Raw genomic sequence first — 15,088 nt, 5'->3', positions numbered from 1 at the left:
AAGAAACCTAAAGATGATCAGGTAACTAATATATCAGTTATCACATAACTGGTGTTTTAATAACTACCTGGTGCTTTTAATACTTTAGATATGTGCTGAAGTTCAAAGATCAGCACCTTCCAGATGCCCTGTAAGACTCCTTCAGAACTGATGAATTAACTTATTAATAATATACACAGAGATTTTCAGACTATCATTTCTAAGACCATGCAATTGGATAGCATCCTAAGACCCTGACAGCAGTGGTGCACCCATGCTGAAGGGGTACTAGTGCGGCACAGACAGTACCAGTTGGCATCTTATGGTTATTCCATGGAGGAGAAAGTATTGACAAACACTCTTCTGATCACACAAGTCCCTAGCAACCCCAGTAATACCCACCAATTGAGGAATAGCATGCAGATGATGCTCTGTGAGTGGCAAACACAGGCTCAGCCATCTGCTGCACACTGATGTGTTCATGGCCTCCTGATGCTATGCTGCCTCTGTCAACTGGAAGAGTGCCAGAACAGCCAGCCCTGCCACTTCCAAGTAGGCTAGTGGGTGACAAAAAGCCTAGAGTTAACTCAATTCATGGAGTTCTGCAGACATGGGTTTGAGTCCTCACTTACAGCCATGTTCCCTTTATCCAGATTGGGTACTGCAGACTAGGGATGAACACAAACCAGGAAAATGTGGACCAAACTGAAGACTGTCACAAACTAAAAAGGCTTCATACGAACTGGTTTGGTTTGTGAAGTTTGTTGTGTGGTAGAACACCACCCTCCCCATGTGCTAGAGACACCAAACTCACAGGGGACCTTAAACTGACTCTCGTCTAACGACTTGCCAAGTTTGGTGACAACAGGATTCATGGGATCCAAGTTATAGCCCCCCCCCCAAAGAAGACATGCCCATGGAAATGCTTTCTGGAGAAATGACAAGTGTGGGTTCAGGAGGTTAGGGAGTGTATAGAACATCCCCTCCCCCAGCATGCTAGAGACACCAAACTCACAGCAGATCTCTGGCTGACTCAGTTGAGGTACCCACCAGCCAAGGCTTAAACACACAGGTGCAGAGCCGGGGTAAACAACAGTGGTGTATTATTCTACTCTGCAATGGGGTCTGGAGCAGAGCCATCCATCACAGTGAATTCTCCTAGCGCTAAAGGTGAACTCCAATGGTGTGTCAAGTGCTAGCAACCTCTGACTCCACATTTTTGTAGTATTTGGGTTGTACTGACCACACCAAAGTAAAGAAGGGGGATGTGATGTATTTATTGTATATGTCTGCTCCCCCCACCCCGGTATCTATGTGATTTAGTTCAGTCCTATTGGGTGGAGCTCTTGTTTCAGTTTCCAGTTTTGTATGTTAGCTGTCATTGGTAGTTGTGAGAGTTGTCCCCTTGCAAATAAATGGTTGATGTTTTGAGCCAGCTTCTGCTGAATGGACCTGAGAATGGGTACCTGAGTGAGTATTCTTACTTGGGCACCCACAACCAAATGTGGCCATTACACTTTCCAAGTTGACTTTACAGGTAGACCTATGCAGAGTACATTATATGATCATAGCATTGAACTATAGAGGTGATCATAGCATGGAACCATGTGGCCAGTTTGGCTGAGTCAAGATAGGGGGGCATCTTCTGGCTTAAATTATGTTCAGAGAATGCTTTTTTGTGTCTGCATTAGTTTACTACTCTAGCAGTAACGTTGGGCCCAGAATGACCCTTAGGCTCTTAATCAAGTCAGAAAGTGTCATCTGGGACCCCATCAAAAAGTAGGCAGCACAGTGTCCAAGATAACAATCTCCAAGATAACAATCTCCAAAATAACAATCAGTTCCTATAATCTACTAGCACCTCTGGATTCTCAGCTTTCAAAAAAGTAAATCTCCAGCACATTTGTGCTTCCTGTTATCTGATACTGGAAGATGGATCCTGCCATGCAACAGCAAAAGGTATTTTTACTTAATGCTTTTGCACTTGCACAAGACATTGCACAAAAGCTGCTTTAAAAATGTATGATCAAAATGCTCTTTGATGCAGTCATTGCAGTCCAGTTTGGAAGTGTAATATGATTTTATCAAATAAGTCAAGATGGGTAGCTGTGTTTGTCCGTAGCAGTAGAAAAGAGCAAGAGTCCAGTAGCATCTTAAAAGACTAACAAAAAATGTGCCAGGGTATGAGCTTTCATGAAGAAGTGAGCAGATCTAAAGAAGTGAGCAGTGACTCACAGAAGCTCATACCCTCCCACATTTTTGTTAGTCTTTTCAGATGCTACTGAACTCTTGCTGCTTTCTACTAATCAAATAAGGTCATTCTTGGGAGGGGAAGACAGGTTACAGTCAAGTTGATTTAGCACAAGGACTACTTCTGTTGAAGTCCTTGGGCAACATCTGTTTTTTCTTATATCATGATGGCTTCACCACCATCTTCAATACAAAACAAATGCCAGGGTGTTTCTGAAAAGCTTATAGAATATTGCCTCAAATCACGGTCGGTGCATTGTATTATTATTTTTTTTAAGTTGCTGTTTTAAAATATGAGGTGTGTGATTCCTTTAGGTCAGGGTTTTTTGTTTTGTTTTTTTTTTAAATCACTTATGCTACAGTTTTAGCCACATCAACAATTTGCTCTTGTTAAGCTGACATTAATGGCTTCAATACAGTAATTATTTACTTCCTTGATGAAGAAAAGTCAATAATAATAGCTTTTCAAATCTATAAAGTCATTGAGAGGTTTGCAAGTTCAAGTTGTAGGATGAATCATTTCAGAAAATTAAAAAAGAAAGAAGGCTAGAAATGTGTCATTGTTAATTGAAATTACTTAATGATCAGCAAAGCATGCTATTAACTAATTAATGGAGCCAGCCAATGCTTAGCCACTCTGAGTGCAGTCAATATGCATGACCCAACTTCAACACTGAAGAAATTTTGAAACATAGACTATAACATGAGTATGCGTCACAAAATATCCTTAAACATGTTAAGGATGTGTTTAAGGGCCAGGATTGTACCTAATTAGTTTCAGAGATATTAATACATGAGACACCTTCAGCACAAACAATGGAAAATGAAGCAGTTCAGAGAAGGAAAGAACCATTTGCCCCCCCCCCCAATCAGAATAACGAGGCAAACAACAGTTTTGGGATAAAACAAGGGCCACTTTATTAACTATTTGAAGAAATGTAACTGAACCACAAGGGAAAAACTAAGCAAGTGTGGAACAGGCAAGGCAGGTGTCACTCTCCAACCAACCTCCTTGCCCATCATGGGCGAGTCACCAGCTCTGATCTTGAGCCACCAATCTGTCTCACGACTGGCAGCCCAGCAAACTGGTTCCCACCCAGGAGTACCTACCCCTGAAGCCGTACAGCTTGCAGGGAGGAGCCTGCCCAAGAGGTTCCCAGAAGTGATCATAATTCCCTGCCATGGGCCATAAAACCAGAAGGCCGTTCCTGATGACTCCTTGTTCCCTAATGGGAAAAGGCCATAAGGTGGTCACTGGTTCCACTTTCTTACTTGCATTATCCTGCCACTGCTAAGGTCAAGCCTCTGCTTTGACCTTTGTGCCCACCTAGCAGCCCAAGGCTGCCCAAACCCCTTGCTGCAAGTCTTCCAAATACAAATTATTGCCCTTGTTCAATAAATGCACCCCATCAATCCTATACAGGTCCTGTAACTCAACCCGTTTGCCAGGGTGTGGCAAAAACTGCCCCAAATGACCCTCCAAAGCCTTCCTTATCTGGCGATTGGCTTTACGCCTTGCATGGTTGAGGCACCAAGGGTCTCTCAAGCTATACCAAACAATCTGCACACTGGGCCACTTAGTTCTTATCATCACAAGGTCTGCCTCAGCTTGGACAACAAGGGTCTTGCCCTTCATTAAACCTAGCTTGTTACCCCCTAGGTGCCTCAATCCTATACAGGTCCTGTAACTCAACCCGTTTGCCAGGGTGTGGCAAAAACTGCCCCAAATGACCCTCCAAAGCCTTCCTTATCTGGTGATTGGCTTTATGCCTTGCATGGTTGAGGCACCGAGGGTCTCTCAAGCTATGCCATACCTGGCGAGGCAGAATAACAGACCAAACAATCTGCACACTGGGCCACTTAGTTCTTATCATCACAAGGTCTACCTCAGCTTGGACAACAAGGGCCTTGCACTTCATTAAAACTGGGTTGTTACCCCCTAGGTGCACCACCAGAACGTGTGGAGGAGGCCCTTGTCTCTCCTCAAATAACAAGGGAAGGAGCCCATACCATCGCATACCCCTCCTTTCCAATCATTCAGCAACAGTCCACTCACTAACGCCCAGTTGGGAACCGATGGGTGTCCTCCTGGCCTGGTGAGCGGCCCAAAAAAACATGCTGTGGCCGCAGACAGTGCCTCTTCATCTTGCCCAGTGGCCTGCAGTGCCTGAAAGAAGGACTCCATTAGTTACTTAAACACAACATTAAACCTTGCAATCCCGCACATAACCCTTGTAACAATGTGATCTCCAGCAACCTATCTGCTGAATGTCGATATTAGAATACCCCACGGCTGCCGTGGCGAATGCAGCCCCAATTCAGAAGGAGTGGGTTCCAAAGCAGTACCCACCTAATCCCAATTGGACAAGCACTTTCCGGGTTAAAGTCCAAAATTGAAATTTAGTGAGGGGGGTATTGTCTTTGCGACAGAACACAATGTCTTTGCCCTCCCCACGCATGGTCATATATTGGCCTAAAGCCAACACAGGGCATAATTCCACCTTTGCACAAAGGCCCAATTCAATAACGGAACTCTTGCCAAGTTGGTCAGTTTTCAACCACCTAAGTGTGAGCCTTACTTTAGAATCCAGCATGCAACTGTCACGCTGGCGAAGTGCTAGACCAGATGTATCCTGACAAGAGCCGGCAACCAGCTCACTGATCCGCAGTGCCCCCCAACAGGCAAACAGAGATGCTGCATGGAACAGTGAGGCCTCATATCCATCAGCACAAAGCGTAGACCACTGCACCCAGAGTCCCTGGAGCACTGCCGGTGTCAAAGGTTCCTGAGTATCTACAGTCTTGCCACCCTACTGTGACCAGCCCTTGAGCATCTTCTGTATATGGAAGTCGCCCATCTTCTCATCATACCCAGCCACCTTACTGACATAGGCCTAATCTGCATTTAGCATTTGCTCAGTTGTTTTTACCAAACCACACTGGAACAGAAAAAGATTCAGTTCAAAACCACATTCAACTACCTTGGGCCAACACCGTACTAACTGCAGAATCACCCCCGAATGACCATAAAATGGCCATAAATCTATGCAGACAGCCACCATAAAACCAGAGATCAAACAAAGTGAAAGTGGCATGCAGTCTGGACACTGCCATAAAATGCGACACTCAAAGTGAAAGTGGCATGCAATGTAGATGGGAATTTCTATTTCGGTGTGGGTTTGGTATAACAGCAGAGCAAATGCTAGATGCAGATTGGGCCATAGGTGAGAGATGACAGCTTACCCCTAATGGAACGCACTGACAAGCCCTTATCTTTCAGAGATGCACAAAATTGCATCAAATGGGACCTGTGGTGTAGAAGTAACTGAGCCCTGTGAAATTGTGTTCTGCGGGGCAGAGGACCTAGCAGCACCATGACTGCTAGGTCTCCAAGGCCAAACTGGTTCCCCTTGGAAAGTGTTCTCAGCCTTACCTTCATCCTGAGGAGGTCCCCTGTACAGCCCCAACTGGTGTGTCTCTCTGCCCTGGTGCTCTGACCCAGCAGCTGTCTGCTGCATCCCGACCTGTGTTCCAACCACCACGAAATCACCCTGTCCCTCTTCGAGAAAAGCCAAATGAGCTAGCACCTGAGCCTGGAAAGATGTTGTGGAAGCAGTTTTAGCCTGTTTAGCACCCCTGGCTCCTTGTCCAATGGAGGATGCCTGCCCTGTTTCCTCTCGAGGGCCTCTAGCCTCTCCAGCATGGCCATATTAACTGGGTCATCCTCATCCTCATCAGAGGGAACCGGGGGCACAGGAGGTAAAGACTGCTGGGGTGGCTTCTTTGGGGCTGGCTGCTTGCCCTTGGAAGGGCCCTGCCCCTTCTTAGGAGCCATTGTGGGGGAATATAATTTCCAAGCCTCTCTCCCTTCAGACTCTACACTAGTAGGAGGTGTCTATGGGGGAGATAAGGGGCTATGGATGGCTACCCCCCAAACCGAAGATCCACAAAATGGCCACCTTGCCCAGCTGCCTTCTCAAAATGGCTGCCCTGCTTATCTGCGATCCTAAAATGGCCACCTTGTATAGCTGCCACATCAAAATGGCTACCTTCAGACCTTGTCACTCCCTATGTTGCTCTCACAGGGCCTAGGCTTAAGACCACCCTCAGCCTTACTCCCAGGTAGATTCTGAAGGCTCCCTAAATTCCCACCCCCCAACATAGCTCCCTTATCACTGCCTGGGCCAATGCTGAGAAACTTCGCCAGAGTGGGGCTGTCGCTGAGGGCTGCCACCAGGACTGGGCTGCCGCCTAGGACCTTCGCCACACTGGTGCCCCTGTAGCTTTTTTCGCTGGCTAGAACCATTGCTGATGGTCACCGCTGACTTCCCTGGATCACCGCTGCATGCCAGGAACTGCTGCCGCCCATGGAGGGCCGCCGCCACCTACAACCTCCATTGAGGACTGCCACCGCACCACCAGCTACTGACCACTACCACTAACAAGGGCCACCACCTCCAAAGACCGCTGCCATCAATTGTCGCCATCACTGAGGACTGCTGCCGTGGTCACTATACCATCACCATACCACCACCACTAAATGGAGCGGATGTCATTGGGGAACGAGATAGCCCTGGGAGGAAGGACGGATCGTTGTACCACCTGGAGTCTATCGTCACTCTCTGGGACCACTTTGTTATGTGTGACCCCATCTGTTATTTGTGACATCTAGAGCACGTGTATTTTATACAAATGATCGTTTTATTGCTTGTTTTATTCCGTTTTTACCTGTGGAATTTTGGCATATGTGCCCATCTGTTAGCCGCCCTGAGCCCATCTGGGGACGGTGGGGTATAAATTTAACAATAAATAAATAAATGAGAACTAGTACAGCTCAAATAACATTTATTGGTTCAGGTTCCTAGCAGAGGGAGGCTCTCTCCCTTTTTAAAGTGGGATGGTAGAGATGGAAGGATGTTTCCAACACACACATTTCTGTAGTCAGGACATTTATCTTTTGCTATAAAATCTGGATCTGTCTCATAAGGACTTAAAACTAAGGAGGTGATCAACAGTGTAATGTACTGCATGTTACACCATTCAGTCTTGTCAAAAAATGGAGAAGGATCCACAGTGTAACATGCTGCATACAGTGTAATGTTCTCCATACAGCTGGGGATGGTCTGTTTTAAAAAGGCAGTTTCCATTCCAAACAGCTCCCTATTACAGCTCAGTCCCAATAGTTTCTCATTGATAACATATGAACCAACTGATATCAGGGACAACACACTTCCAACACAATGTTGGCATGAGGGTTTGCTACACTTTACATATTGTTTCAAGTAGTGCCTACTGAATATCTGAACTAGAATGAAAGCAAAAATATTAACGGGAAAAATATATTCCATATTGGATACATCTATTTGTGTGTCTGTTATTGTCTGTCTTTCCCCACATCTATTATCCCAGGATTAGCTTAATAAGAATGTTTCTCTCTATTCTCTCTTCTTCTTCATTTTTCTTGGTTATATCTTTTGGACCAATTTCAAATTTAGCCTTCCTATATGCAGCCTTTCTGTCTCCCTCAATGTAACTGCACCCCTTTGACTCTCAATTGCATTCTTCCTCTGTAGCCTCTCCTGTGCCTGGCCTTTTTGTCCTTTTATTTCTTCCAGCGATTCTTTTTGACTTCAAAATAAACATTTTTTAATCCCTGCCAGGAACCTTCAGGCCCAATACCTTAAATGAATGGCGTATCCCAGCTCTGAAAAAAAACAGAAGCAGTCTGCTTCTATTGTAGGGACATGGTGCTCCTAGCAATATCATACATTTTATTTCTATAAGTTGAAAGCATGCTTTAGCTCTTATTTTATCTATTTAAGCTTCATATCTCTTTTCTCTCTCTCAATTTTTTTTAATTGGCCCTGACTGCGTATCCTGTAGGTTTGTAGTCAGAACAGCCTTTTTGATGGATTACCAGTTTCTGTTATATTAGGCCTAAAATCATAAAGAGCAATCACACTTTTATGTTGCAGCTGATGAATTGTGGGGAAACTGCTGCTTTAGGACTACTGAGCATTTCTTTCCAAAACCAATATAAAAATGGTGCCTTGGTTTTTGGATGCCAAAGAGAAATGTGTAAAGCAAGGATCTGAAGACCAATTGCAATGGTATATAGTAAAAGCTGCTCGAAATAAAGACTGACTGAAGGTATACAACTAGTCCGATCCTATCCCTTAATGACACAGAAGTGGTTTGCATTGTATTATTACTACCTGACAAAGAAGAAGAGTTGATTTTACACCCCTCTTTTCTCTATCCTAAGGGGTCTCAGAGCGACTTACAATCACCTTCCCTTCCTCTCCCCACAACAATTACCTTGTGAGGTAGGTGTGGCTAAGAGATTTCTGTGACTGGCCCAAGATCACCCAGCAGAGTGGGGAATCAAACTTGGTTCGCCATATTACAGTCCGCCACTCTTAACCACTACATGCTGACAAAGAAGCTTTACATCATGTTTATCGACTAATATCTTAATTGTTTGTCAGGGGGTTTAATGGTGTACAAACAGCAGTCATCCTGAAGAGAAAGGGAGATCTTTGGGGGTTTTATTTTATTAGGTTTTGGCATGTACCTTTTAAAATTATTACCCACAAGCCACCTTGAGACAAGAGGAAAGGTAGGGTAGAATGATTTTAATGTACAAACATGACAGAACAACCTTGTGTAATATCCCACTGCATTTTAAGAATGGCACATCTCTGCTCCACAGTAGTACTCTCTGCTCCTTCCTGCCACCAGCCAGATGACCAGCAAGGGAAAGCCCTGCCCCAAGCCCCACCCCCCAACAGGAGGCACCTGCAGCCACCCCAGTGCAAGATTTAAAAGGCCCTCCAGCTGACTGGCAGGAGCACGTGGCCCACTGATCAGCTTGACGGCTCTTTAAAACTTGCAGGAGGGAGAGGGAGAGAGTGATAGCCATGCGTGCCTGCACTCCAAGCCACACATTCACAGCTTGGAGGGCAGGCACACATGACCTCCCTCCACCTCTTCCCAAAAGTATTTAAAGGGACCCTTTGAATGATTTTGGAAAGAAGCGGGGGCCATGCACCTGCACTCTAAGCTGCAAATTCATGGCTTGGAATGCGGGCATGCATGCCTCCCCTGCTTCTTGCCAAAAGCATTTAAAGGGACCCTTTAAATGCTTTTGGCAAGAAGTGGGGTGTGCCAGTCCTTAACATGATGACATCACTTCTGCGTGATGTCATTGCATTGGGGGCATCCCCACCCCCTCTAGTAATACCCCCCAAAGTCTCCTGCTGGGGACTTGGAAGGACCCTAGGTGACATCAGTCCTCTCTAGGAATCACTGGAAATTCTATGATTTTACCATATAGTTTTTGGCAGTTTCAAGAAAGGTGTGATGTCACTTCCAGGTCACTCATGATGTTCCCCATGTCCCCTCCCCCCAGCCTCCCTCTGGTTGCCAGAGAAACCCTAGTTCCAGTGGAGATAATAGTGCCTGACCCCATGCATCTGATGTATTAGATCCCACAGAAAATTTCCTTAAAAAAAAAAATTATAAACCATTGGAGGGGATTTTTTATATATACTACAAAAACTACCAATAAAAAATAGGGATAGGGGAACTACAATTAGGGAGAAAGGAAAGGCAGCCCACACTAAACTAAAAACCCAAGGTTAGGCGATCATTCCCTGTTAAACTACCATTAGTAAAAACAAAGGCTGTTAATAAACAATATACTTTGTGAGGACCTGTCTTTCTAAGCTTATATGTTAGTTTGTTACTTGTTATCAGAAGATTTCCCGAGCATTTTCCCCAACTCGCTTCATAAAGGCAATTTCCAGAGTCCTTCCACCTTTACATCTATACTAAAACTCTCTAAAATCTTAACAGCTTCTTGGACGTTCACTCCAAATTCTGCAGCCCAGTCTTCCTCTGTCCAAAGGGATAAAACTGCCAGTCTTAAGCCTCTTCCTCTCTGGTCTCACCCTCGGGGCCCAGTGGCATTTCAAAGGTTTCTTGATTGTGAAGAGAAACTCCAGCTCTTTTTTCTCAGCAGGATTTAAGATGACACTTTCTAAGAACACTTGCAAGGAAGGAGTTAAATCCTTGTAAATTTTTCCTGTTTCTCTTGTGCTTTTTCTCCTTTTCTCATTGAGATCGCTGTTTAATTTAGTGTCCATCTCATTCGCTTTGAAAGCCCTCAGTTCCATTTTTTTCTGCTATCATTGCCAACTGGAGCTGCCGGGACACAAATTGTTGATTTATCTTGGCAAGCTGCTGGTTAATACCAGCAAGTTGCTCCAGAATCGGCTTAGTGGCCTCCGCTACAAGTGCAATGACGTCTACTTCCATTCTTCTCAGAGTTTTCGCCATCTTTTTTGGAGTGCCTGCCATTTTAACGTTTTATTTTCAATAAAATCTCTTTCTTCTGGGCTTTGAAAGTCACATATGCTGTTTAAATGCTCATGGATATCTCCCACAACAGGCTTGCATGCTTGTAAATAAAGTCTTTCAGAAGTATCCGTTTACAGCTGTCTCTCTCTCTCTCCCCCTCTCCTCCTCCATTTATGTAAATGCGTCACAGTGGCACCCCTCTCCAATCGCTTAAGGGGTTTTGGGGGCGGATTTTGCTTCAAGTATCCATTTACAATCGTTTCTCTCTCCCCCCCTCCTCCATTTATGTAAATGCATCTGAGAGGCGTCCCTCTCTCAGCACGTTCCAATCGCTCAGAAAGTTTTTTCTTGGGGGGGGGTTCACTTCTGGAGACAAATTGCTCATTTTAACTCACAGTTCGCTCCTTAACTCACAGTTCATTGTTGGTCTTTATCTTGACCACGCTCTTAATCGCTACTCCGCTAGATCTCCTGCGCTTGACCGGATCGACTCAGCTTGTGGGCTCACTAAGAGGACTCAGTCAGCGAGAGGGACCGTCAGGGCAGAGGGGAGCCTCAATCTCCCTGCATTTATCAGGAAAAGAGGCTCACCCTCAAAAGCCCTATGGCTTGGGAGTTCCCCCCGAACTCCCGTGGGGATGTCAATCCAGCAGGACCTCTCCCCCCTGCTGCTGTGCGGTGCGCCTTCCCAGAGAGCTGGGAAAGGCGTCCATCATTGTTGTGCCTTAGTCCCCGCCTCCCCCCACAGAAAATTTCCTGTAATAAAAGGGGATCCCTTTTGTTCTCCTTTTCACAGCAGGCTCATGGGAGGAATCCACGTCCTCATGCTGGGGGTCCCCTGTCTCCCAGAAACAGCATTTCGGAGGTATTTGGGGCAGCAAGGAAGTTGCACTACATGGATGGAAAACTCTTCTGTCAGCAGAGGTTTACAGTAGGATACATGCCATATTTTATGTTTGAGCAGTAAAAAAAGAAAAGAAAAACAATAGAACGTTCAACTTTAAGGAACAGACTTCCATTTGGCATTTTTCAGACACACACAGTCAGTCAGGCAAATGTAAGTTATTCACCATGTAGCATTTGCATCATTATAGGAATGTTAATTTTATATAATTAACCTTTTATAATAATTTTCAGTGTCTCATCTAGATGGGAATACTGCTTCACTGATAGGTTACCAAATAACCTCTAATGTAATTTTTTTAAGTTCTTTCCTATAACTAATTATTAACACACATTACAAAGCATGTATTTTGTGATTGGGCTTTATGGTGGCCTTTTCGCAATATTCTTTATTATAATTAAATATCTCTAATGTGTAAAGAATTCCTATCTCAATTTCTATTGCTACTTGCCTTGTTCTTGTTGTTCATGGCAATTTTGATAATGGAAAATCATTATTCCCACTAAAATGTTTGTTCTTCATTCTTCCCTTCCCAATTAGAACCCAGAATTCAATCAAACAGCCCTTGGGGAAAGCAAATGAAAACGAATAATTTTAAGAAGTGAGTGAGAAAGAGAGAGAAAGCAGTTTACATAAGAGTATTGAAATTAAAGGATGATTTGCACATTTCATGCTTCACTGCCCAACATATGCTGATAAGAGAGGGGAAAAACAAGTTCATGATGACATTAACCTGATGATATGCTCTGGAGAACATGGCTCAGGGGCAGAATCATATACACAAGGTAGTTTCCCTATTTCATAAAGGGAAACCATTGTTAAGGCTCAAGGATGAATTCCCTCCTGCCCAATTTGAAACTCCATGCAATGATTTTATGTCTCGTGTTCTTGGGTGTAACTAGTAGCCACAACAAATGGGATATATTAAACTGCTTTTGGCAATTTAATCTTTAATTCAAGTGTGGACTTTTAATCCTGGCTATGAAGTCCTGTCTGAAGGAGAAACAAGGCTTGGAAGAATCTGAGAAAAATCTAGAAGTGAGATTTGGAGACTTATAGAGCAATTGATTATATAATTTGCAGTCAAAGATAAAGAAGCTTTATCCAGTCAGTAAAAACAAGACCTGGAGCTGACTGTGGTTCAGATCATGAGCTACTCATTGCAAAATTCGGACATAAACTGAAGAAAGTTGGGAAAACCACGAGGCCATTCAGATTTGACCTAGATTGCATCCCTGATGAATATATAGTGGAGGTGAAGAATAGGTTTAAGGGACTAGATTTGATAGATAGAGTGCCTGAAGAACTATGGATGGAGGTTCATGACATTGTACAGGAGGCAGCAATCACCACCATCCCAAAGAAAAAGAAATGCAAGAAAGCAAAGTGGCTGTCTGATGAGGCTTTACAAATAGCAGAGGAAAGAAGGAAAGTAAAAGGCAAAGCTGAAAAGGAAAGATTTACCCAACTGAATGCAGATTTCCAGAGAAGAGCAAGGAGACATAAGGAGGCTTTCCTGAATGAACAATGCAAAGTAATAGAGGAAAACAAAAGAATGGGAAGGACTAGAGATCTCTTCAAGAAAATTGGAGAAATCAAGGGAATGTTTCGTGCAAAGCTGGCCATGATATAGGACAAAATGGTATGGACCTAACAGAAGCAGAAGAGATTAGGAAAAGATGGCAAGAATACACAGAAGAACTATACAAGGAGTACCTCTATGTCCTTGACAACCACAATGGTGTAATCACTGACCTTGAGCCAGACATCCTGGAATCTGGTCAAATGGGCCTTAAAAACTAACAACAAAGCTAGTGGAGGTGATGGTATCCCAGATGAGCTATTCAAAGTCATAAAAGATGATGCTGTTAAAGTACTGTACTCAATTTGAAAGCAAATTTGGAAAACACAACAGTGGCCACGGGATTGGAAAAGGTCAGTATACATTACAATCGGAAAGAAGTGCAATGCCAAGGAATGTTCAAACTATCACACTCTTGCACTCATTTCACACCCTAGCAAAGTCATGCTAAAGATCCTACAAGCTAGGCTTCAGCAGTACATGAACAGAGAACTGCCAGAAGGACAAGCTGGGTTTCAAAGAGGGAGAGGAACTAGCGATCAAATTGCCAACATCCACTGGATTATGGAGAAAGCAAGAGGGTACCAAAAAAAGATCTACTTTTGCTTCATTGACTATGCTAAAGCCTTTGGTTGTGTGGATCACAACAAACTGTGGCAAGTCCTTAAAGAGATGGGAGTACCAGACCACCTCATATGTCTCTTGAGAAACCTGTATAAGGGTCGGGGGCGGGGCTTCGGACGCAGCAGTGACGGAAACTATTTGAGCGATCTCCCGGGCTCCCCTGACTTTCTCCCCGCCAAAACATCAGAAAAACAAGCTTTTACCTGCCGAAAAACACCAACGGGGTAAGCTGAAACCTCCGGCTTCACTACCCAAAACTCAGAAACCCGATCTAAAAGGTCTGTTGCGAATAATTAAATGAGAGAAAAACCGGGTCTGGAGACCTAAAATGGCGTCCGGCACTCAAACAAGCGCGGCCCCAATCACCAAGCAGGATCTGCTAGACAGCTTCTTGCAAATTAAAAGCGAGATAAAATCGGACATACAGGAAGCGATAAATGCTGCCCTAAAACCAATATCAGACCAAATTGAAGCTCTTCAAACCTCACTACAAAATGTTGCCCTCACAGCTGATACAGCTCTAGAGGCCGCCACAGCGACGCCTGACGACATAAGATCCCTCCAAGAGGCTGAAGCCTGGTCGAGGGAACGCATACTTTACCTAGAACACCGCACACGTGAAAAACTTGTAAAATTCCGCGGATTCCCCGAAAACGCTGAGCAGGAGGAAAACCCCACAGCTTTTTTAACTCAATGGATGTCGACTACCTTTGCTATACAAGCAGACAAAGCACCCAAATTAGTGAGAGCCTATAGATTAGGCGCGAAAATCTCCAAGGAGCGTAAGGGCTCCAGGGACTTTTTGGCAGAATTTGAAGACCTCTCTCAGAAAATCAACATACTTAAACTTGCTAAAGAGGCGGAAAACATACAATTTAATGGAGTAAGCATTGCCATCTTTCTGGACGTGGCACCGGAGGCCCTAGCAATCAGAAGATCATTGAAAAAAATAACAACACACCTCAGTGAAGCTGACATCAAGTACAGATGGCTCCCGACAGGAGCATTGCAGGTCAGGAAGAATGGAGCCACACTTCAAGCATTTAACTTGGACGAAGGAGAGAGTCTGCTGATGAAACTTGGTCTCAACCCAATAGTCGACATGGAAACAGAACAACAAGGATCGCGGAAAAGAGCAAGACAAACAACACCTCGGAGTTGGAGCAAAATCCCCACGAGAAGGAGAATACAATATGAACTGTAACTATGCCACACTTCAAGCATTTAACTTAGACGAAGGAGAGAGTCTGCTGATGAAACTTGGTCTCAACCCAATAGTCGACATGGAAACGGAACAACAAGCATCGCGGAAAAGAGCAAGACAAACAACACCTCGGAGTTGGAGCAAAATCCCCACGAGAAGGAGAATACAATATGAACTGTAACTA

The sequence above is a fragment of the Gekko japonicus genome, unplaced genomic scaffold, assembly GCF_001447785.1.
Source record: "Gekko japonicus isolate JY-2015 unplaced genomic scaffold, Gekko_japonicus_V1.1 scaffold601, whole genome shotgun sequence".
NCBI classification, from domain to species: domain Eukaryota; kingdom Metazoa; phylum Chordata; class Lepidosauria; order Squamata; family Gekkonidae; genus Gekko; species Gekko japonicus.
Note: the sequence above shows the minus strand (reverse complement) of the source record.